Source organism: Canis lupus, chromosome 13 (assembly GCF_048164855.1).
Source record: "Canis lupus baileyi chromosome 13, mCanLup2.hap1, whole genome shotgun sequence".
In the NCBI taxonomy this organism is placed as follows: domain Eukaryota; kingdom Metazoa; phylum Chordata; class Mammalia; order Carnivora; family Canidae; genus Canis; species Canis lupus.
Window position 1 is genome coordinate 22,675,325 of NC_132850.1, and position 7,159 is coordinate 22,682,483.

Here is a 7,159-nt window from a genome sequence, read left to right on the forward strand (position 1 = left end):
ATTTGGTTTCTAAGGGTAGTTGTGGAATTTTGTTGTTTTGTTTTCCCTTCATCCTTCTTATTACCAGACTTCGTCTAAAATTAGGTCTCTTTTCCTTATTCATAATTGCTTTAGAAAGAAGTTTAGAACTTTTCCAGGCCAAAATGTTTTCTCTTTAAATTTGTTTGATCACTGCTTGTAATCCATCTATCCTGTTTCTCATTCTTACAGGTGTGTTCTATGCAAGTTTAAAGTCTTTATATCTTGTATGAGCTGGTCTCAAGGACAAATATTCTGTTTTGAATCTGTAGTGATGTTATGAGTATCTGCCCCATTGCTTCCCCAGCATTTATACCTTCATATAAGAAGTTCATTTGGCATGCATAGATTCATTAAAGCTTAAAAAGACTGACTTTTTCAGCACCGATACGGGTTTTCCTCTTTTGTTTCTTCCTTTTGGCCATTTCTGTGGAAATCTAGGAGAGAGATATATCCATCTCTAATCTAATAACAAGCTTATCCAGAAATCCAAAAGCACTAATTTGAATCACTGTTACATGTTACGCCCTTATAGAAATGTCTATGTCCATGTTACTGACTGTAATACCTAGGATAAATTTATATAAGTAGAATTATTGGCTCAAAATTATGAACATTGAAGCCTTTTTTAAAATTCGAGTACTAGTTAACATATGGTGTCATTTTAGTTTTAGGTGTACAATAGTGATTGAACAATTCTGTACATTATTCAGTGCTCATCTTTTGAAAAAGATTTTATTAGTTAGTTTGTTTATTTATTAGAGAACAGGGGGAGGGAAAGAGGGAGAGAATCCCAGGCCGACTCTGCTTTGAGCACGGAGCCCAATCTGGGCTCAATCCCACAACCCTGAGATCATGACCTGAGCCAAAATCCAGAGTCAGACATTTAACCAACTGAGCAACCCAGGCCCTGCTATGTGCTCATCTTGATAAGTGTTTTCTTAGTCCCCTACACCAATTTCACTCATCTCCCCACCCACGTTCCCCTCTGGTAACATAGAAACCTTCTAATGGGTGTTATCAAAATTCATTCCAGAAATGGAGCGTCAAATTAAAAGTCCTCTGTCAATAAATAATATGTGTGTTTGTTTTGATAGGCTAAAAATTATATCTCAATATTTAAGCCAATTTAAACTTTCTTCGAGTGAGGTTGGACATAATTTAATAAAATAACTTGATACTGCATAAATTGTCTTTTCAGGCCTTTGATCTTTTAAAAAATAAATTCCAATAACTCCCTTAAAAAGTGTGATTAGTTATTTGTATAGTAAGTATACTAAAGTCATACTATGTTATTTACAATAAGTTCACCGCTATAACAAATCGACCTTTAAAAGAATAATCTTTTATTGATATGCAAATTTATACATAGTTGCAATTATTCTACACATGATTTTTGAAAAAAAAATATTTATTTATTCATGAGAACCCAGAGAGAGAGGCAGAGACACAGGCAGAAGGAGAAGCAGGCTCCCTGCGGGGATCTCGATGCAGGACTTGATCCCAGGACCTCAGGATCATGCCCTAAGCCAAAGACAGATGCTGAATCACTGAGCCACCCAGGCATCCCTCTAAACATGATTTTTGACAATGGTCAACACAAAAATCTTTAAGTGTTCCTTCTTTGTCAAGAATTCCTTTTTTGGAGGTGTCGATTATTTTGTTGTTGTTTAGCTTTTCTTTGAGCACATTAATTTTAAATTGTTGTTTTTTTTTAAATCAGGAATTTCATGTGAATTGTATGATTAAGGATGTGGCTCAAAAATCACATTTTCCATTAGCCTAAAAATTCAGAACCAAAATTTATCCAATCCATAAAAGAAAAACTGAACAAATAAAGTGAACTTCCAAAACCAAGAACCAACTACATTAAAACCTAAAAAGTTATTTCATACTCTTTGTCCTTTATTTTAGGTTGTTGTGGGTTTTTTTGTTTTTGTTTCTGTTTTGTATTTTTCTCTGTAAAGCTCTATGAAAACAGGGTCTACTTCTGTTTTCATCACCAACTTATCCTAAATCTTTGCAAAATACATGCCATATTATAATAATTGCTAAATATAACAAGAAATCTTAAAGATATATGTGTGGTGTGTTTGTGCGTGTGTGCATGCATTAACAGTGCATTCAGTAAGTGTTTAGATGGTATGCTTTCTGAGTCCTTGTATGTCTGAGAAACTCGTCTAATGTGAGAAAAAAAAAACTTGGTTTTCTATAAAATTCTTCAATTTTAAACTTGTCTGTTCAATACCTTTAACTATTACTCTACTGCCTTTTAGTAATTTTTAATTTATGATATAAATTAAAAGCTATTATATTTTTGTTCAAAGTATATAGGCTCTGATCCTCCTCTCTTTTTGAAATTCAGAATTTTACCAAGACATGTCTTGATACGGATCTTATTTGGCTGATTCTGGGAGGAGTATAGTAGTTCCTTTTTACCTATATACCTAGTTTATATTTTAATTAAAATAATTTTTCTTATTTTTAATATTGTTTCTGTTATTTGTTCTTCATGCACATTTGTAATTCCTAACTTCCTTTTCATCTTCCTTCTTTCATATTCACTACTTCCATCTCCTTCATTTCCAATTTCTTAGATTTTAAAATAATATAATTACTGTAAAAGGAAAAAAAGTAGAGGAGAAGTAGCAGCAAGTCTCTGCCACTGGAAAATAAAATAAAAACTCTTTAAAAATCACCTCTTATACCAAGGGACAATAAAAAAAATAAATTGTAGAACTCAACAATAGTTATTATTTATGAGTATCTATGGGAAGCTGCTAAAATAGCACTGAGAAAAAATTTATAACATTGAAATGCTTATATTAATAATAATAACAATTTATTCAACAACTCAGAATAGACTAATGAGAGAATTGAAAAAGGTAAAATGAAGGAATTAAAGGTAAATGCATAAATGAATAAAAATGGAAACAAACACAGTAGAATAGCAAAGAAATATATATATATATTTTTTAAATGGGCAAAATAGACACAACTAATACTATTTTTTTAAAAAAATAAAGATGGAACAGTTAACATGACTTCATACCACAGTCTTACACAATAACCCACTTGTAGTTTACAAATTCTGAAGGGAGATTTCTCCCCTTGACCTAGTGTCAGGGTGAGGATAGACATGTTTCCTTGTTGACCCCTTCTGCATGGTGAGGTTCATTTTTCAAAGAAACAAAAAGAAGGGAAAAAAAAATACTGCAACGTGAAATTTAGTGATTCTTATGTCAGCTGACTTTGTATAGTATTTGTAAGTAATTTTGAAAACATTAAAATGAAATGTATAACTTTCTTAACAACTATAATTATCAGGGCATGTGAGGTGGCTCAGTGAGTTAAACATCAGATTCTTGATCTCAGCTCAGATCTTGATGTTACAGTCCTGAGTTCAAACCCTGTGTTGGGCTCTGTGCTAGGCTTGGAGCCTACTTAAAAAATAAAACAAAACAAAACAAAACAACTATAATTATCTAAATGACACAAATAGGAAAAAAATTGAAACGCCACACTATTATAGGAAAAGCTGAGTAAGGTACCAGTTTTTCTGAAAAAACAAACAAAACTCAACACTGGGAAACAACAACAAAATAAGACTGACAAATATAGCTTCACATTGTACGTCTGCCAGTACTTGAAAATCTCTAACTAAAAGTTCCTTACATGTTATAGAGAATAGGAAAAGGAAAGCCATTATAATCTAAACCTGATATTGACTACACAAATAAAAAACATTTCATTTATGAATACTCATGGGAAAAAATCTCAAAGTACTAAGAAACATAATCCAATAGCATATTAATAAAATAATGTCATGACAAAAATGTAGTCCATTTAAAGAAAGTATAATTTCTTCCATGGTAAGGACTCATTAATATAATTAATTATGTTATTAGTTCTAACAAAATCATATGTTATTTTTTTTCTCTGTATATGGGCAAAAAATTAGACAAAATTCAACCTTCATTCCAGGTTAAAATTTTAATTCGAAAAAAATGTTTAATTCAATAAAATGGAATTGGTAGATGTATTTTTAGCATAGTCTACTCTTCTGTCTTTTTGGTTTTGTCTTTCTCTCTTTTTAAAAAAATTTAAATTCAATTAATTAACATGTAGTGTTAATTAGTTTCAGAAGTAGAGTTTAGTGATTCATTAGTCTTATATAATACCCAGCGCTCATTACATCACATGCCCTCCTTAATATCCAATATCCAGTTACTCCATCCGCCCCATCCTCCTCCCCTCCAGCAACCCTCAGTTTGTTTCCTATGATTAAGAGTCTCTTATGGTTTGTCTCCCTCTCTGATTTCATCTTGTTTAACTTTTTCCTCTCTTCCCCATAATCCTCTGTTTTATCTCTTAAATTCCACATATGAGTGAAATCATATGATAATTGTCTTTCTCTTATTGACTTATTTCGCTTAGCATAATACCCTCTAGTTCTATACCCGTTATTGCAAATGGCTAGATTTCATTCTTTTTGATGGCTGAGTATATTACATTGTTATGTATATGTACATATATACATACATATACCACATCTTATCCATCTGTCAATGGACATCTGGGGTCTTTCCATAGTTTGGCTATTGTGGACATACACATATATAGGATACAGGTACCCCTTTGCATCACTACACTTGTATCTTTGGGGCAAATATCCAGTAGTACAATTGCTGGGTTGTAGGGTAGCTCTATTTTCAACGTTTTAAGGAACCTCACACTGTTATCCAGGGTGGCTACATGAGCTTGCATTCTCACCACAGTGTAAGAGGGTTTCCTTTCTTGGCATCCTCACCAACATCATTTCCTGATTTGTTAGTTTTAGCCATTGTAACCAGTGTGAAGTGGTATCTCATTGTGGTTTTGATTTGTATTTCCCTGATGCCAAGTGATGCTGAGCATTTTTTCATGTGTCTGTTGGCCATTTTCGTGTTTTCTTTGGAGAACTGTGTGTTCATGTCTTCTGTCCATTTCTGGATTGGATTATTTGTTCTTTCGGTGCTGACTTTGATAAGTTCTTTATAGATTTTGGACACTAGCCCTTTATCTGATAAGATATTTGCAAATATCTTCTCCTGTTCTGTCAGTTGTCTTGCTTTTGTTGACTGTTTCCTTTCCTGGGAAACAAAGGCAAAAATTAGTTTTTGTTTTAAATAATTATTTTCTTCCCAGAGCAATATTTGCTTGTAGGGTGAGTATGCTTTTCTGTTCTGCTGATTTTAGACTTGACTATACAACTTGCTTTGACCAATAAAACAAGATTGAAGTACTAGTTTTCAGTTCTAAGCAGATACTTCAAAAAGATATGTTTACTCTATTTCCTTGAACTCCTGACCTTCATATGAAAACAATATGTTCCAAATAGTGGAACATTTATCTCTTTAATTCCTCTTTCTTTAACCTGGATTTTAACATGAGAAGACATGTGCAGTAAACTTGAACCTATAGCCCAGAGTTAAGCCAAACTGAGGTCAGAGGAGATGGTCAAAGTCACAGTCAACCCATCAATCTGAGAAGGAGAAATAGATGCTTACTATGAGGCTCATTTAATTTTAGGATTGTCTGTAGAAATGTTGCCTAATATATTGAAAGAGTAATACATTGAGCACACATTAAAGGAATTTCTTCAAGTCTGAAAAGAGTCTGCCACCATTATCATTTTTAAACATGGTATTAAGCTATTAGCCAATAACTTAGGTAAAGGAATGCAGTTAGAGGAATAGAAATAAAAATTGAAATGAGTTTTACAGAAAATATTATTATATTCCTGGAAAACTGAAGAGAATTAGTGGGAAAACTACAAAAAATAAGAGAATATTATAAAATCATGAGAAAGAAATATACAGAAATGAATATAATGAATAATCAATTAGAAGGTATGCCAGAGAAAAATCCTATTTTCCATAGCAACAATAACAGAAAGAAAGAAAGAAAAAAAAAGAAAGAAAGAAAGAAAAAAAGAAAGAAAGAAAGAAAAAAAGAAAGAACGAACCAAGGTACACATTTTTTTAAATTGTGTAAAAATTATATAAGGAAAAGTTTAAACCCCCAAAAAGATACATAACAGATAGAAACAAATAAAAAGCAAAAACATACTGTTCTTGGGTATGAAAACTCAATATCATAAAAATGCCATTTCTTCCTAAGTTGTAAACTTGCATTATTTCTATAAAAATATATATAGGCTTATTTTTCCATATTAGAAAAATGAACAAGTAGAAATTTCTAGAAAACGCACAAAAAGGGGAGTATTGGGGAATATAGCCCTATAATATATTAAGACATTTCCAAATATGTGAGGAAATAGGACTTTTTACTAGATATTGTTGTGAAGTCACTTCAGAAGAGATAAATTTAGATCTATATATCACATCATAGCACACAAGAAATTCCAAATGGATCAGAGATAAAAATGTGGAAATGTAAACCACCACGTACTTAAACAAGGCATCAGTAAATTGTCTTATAACCAGAAAAAAGGGAAAATTTTAATTATGATTCAATGTTCTAGGTTTGAGCACATTAAAATTTGCATTCCAGAAAATAGTAAAAAAAAAATACAAATGATAATTACATACTGAGAAGTATTTGATATCTTTAATATACACCAAAGGCTAATTATTCTAATATATGAACAGACTGTTCAGAGAGGAAGAAATAAAAATCTCCTAAACATGTGAAGAGATGATCAAGCTTATACATAATAATAAAAATTAAAATTAAAATTATATCTCTTAGTTCTTTGCTCAAAATCCACAAATTTGACAAAAAAACTGTCATATGAAAACATTAATACTTATACATTGTTGATGGGAGTGCAAAATGATTCAGCACTTCTGGTGAAGAATGTGGCAAGATCTAGAAAAATCGCTAGGCATTTACCAATTCACTCAATAGTTCTTTTTTAGAAGTCTATTTCTAATATAGATCAACAAAAATATGAAACTACTTCTGTACAAAGTTATTCTTTGTGATATTATTAATAGTGTCCAGTTACTGGAAATGACCTAAATATCCTTTAATTTGGTTCTGATTGGATAAATTGTGATCCGTCTACACAATCATTACCAAGCAGCTGCAAAATGGAATAAGGAATATGCCTATAAATTGAAATATAGCAATCTCC